Source organism: Chiloscyllium plagiosum, unplaced genomic scaffold (assembly GCF_004010195.1).
Source record: "Chiloscyllium plagiosum isolate BGI_BamShark_2017 unplaced genomic scaffold, ASM401019v2 scaf_25066, whole genome shotgun sequence".
NCBI classification, from domain to species: Eukaryota; Metazoa; Chordata; class Chondrichthyes; order Orectolobiformes; family Hemiscylliidae; genus Chiloscyllium; species Chiloscyllium plagiosum.
This window is the reverse complement of record NW_025142303.1, coordinates 1-1,258: the sequence shown is the minus strand read 5'-3', so window position 1 is coordinate 1,258 and position 1,258 is coordinate 1. Positions and strand designations below refer to the sequence as shown.

The following is a 1,258-nucleotide window of genomic DNA, read 5'->3' as shown; positions in this document are numbered from 1 at the left end:
CTGTCTCTCTCTCTCGCTTGAGCTCTCTCTCATGCTCAAGCTCTGTCTCTCGCACTCGCGTTCTCTCTCACTCGCTCTGTCTCTCTCGCTCGAGCTCTCTCGCTCTTGCTCTGTCTCTGTCTCTCGCTCTGTCTCTCGCTCGAACTCTCTCGCTTGAGCTCGCTCTCTCGCTCGAGCTCTGTCTCTCGCACTCGCGTTCTCTCTCACTCACTCTGTCTCTCTCGCTCTCTCTCTCTCTCTCTCTCTCACTCTCACTGTCTCCCTCTCTCTGTCTCTTTCGCTTGACCTCTCTCTCTCTCTCCCTATCTCTCGCTCCCTGTCTCTCGTTCTGCCTTTCTTGCTTGAGCTGTCTCTCTCAAGCGAGAGAGACAGCGAGAGAGCTCAAGCGAGAGACAGAGCATGAGCAAGAGAACTCGCGAGAGAGAGAGCTCGAGCAAGAAAGACCTCGAGCGAGCAAGACAGAGCGAGAGCAAGAGAGACAGAACGAGAGAGACAGAGGGAGAGTGAGAGCTCAAGCGAGAGAGACAGAGCTCGAGTGAAAGTGAGAGAGCTCGAGCGAGAGAGACAGAGCGAGAGAGAGCTTGAGTGAGAGAGACAGAGCGAGAGAGAGAGAAAGCTTGAGCGAGAGACAGAGCAAGAGAGAGTTCGAGTGAGAGAGACACAGCAAGTGAGAGAGCGAGAGAGACAAAGCGAGAGAGACAGAGCGAGAGCGAGAGAGCTCAAGCGAGAGAGACAGTGAGAAAGATAGAGTGAGAGAGAGAGAGCTCACGTGAGAGAGAGAGTGCGAGGGAGCTTGAGCGAGAGAGAGCTCGAGCGAGAGAGAGAGAAAGCGAGAGAAACAGAGCAAGTGAGAGAGCGAGAGAGACGAGGGCGAGAGCTCGAGCGAGAGAGACAGTGAGAGAGAGAGATCTTGAGTGAGAGACAGAGTGAGAGACAGAGCATGAGCAAGAGAACTCGCGAGAGAGAGAGAGAGAGCAAGAAAGACCTCGAGCGAGCAAGACAGAGCGAGAGCAAGAGAGACAGAACGAGAGAGACAGAGGGAGAGTGAGAGAGCTCAAGCGAGAGAGAAAGAGCTCGAGTGAGAGTGAGAGAGCTCGAGCGAGAGAGACAGTGAGAGAGAGAGATCTTGAGTGAGAGACAGAGCGAGAGAGACAGAGCTCAAACGAGAGAGACAGAGTGAGATAGCTCGAGCGAGAAAGAGCCAGACAGAGAGAGAGAGCGAGAGAGACACAGCGAGAGAGAGACAGCTCGAGCGAGA

The 1,258-nt window shown here is 54.4% G+C and overlaps 1 pseudogene; it reads left to right on the top strand.

The window, feature by feature from the left end:
* The first annotated feature begins 360 nt into the window (after positions 1-360).
* Positions 361-1,144, top strand: LOC122544992 (annotated as a pseudogene).
* The last annotated feature ends 114 nt before the right edge of the window (positions 1,145-1,258 follow it).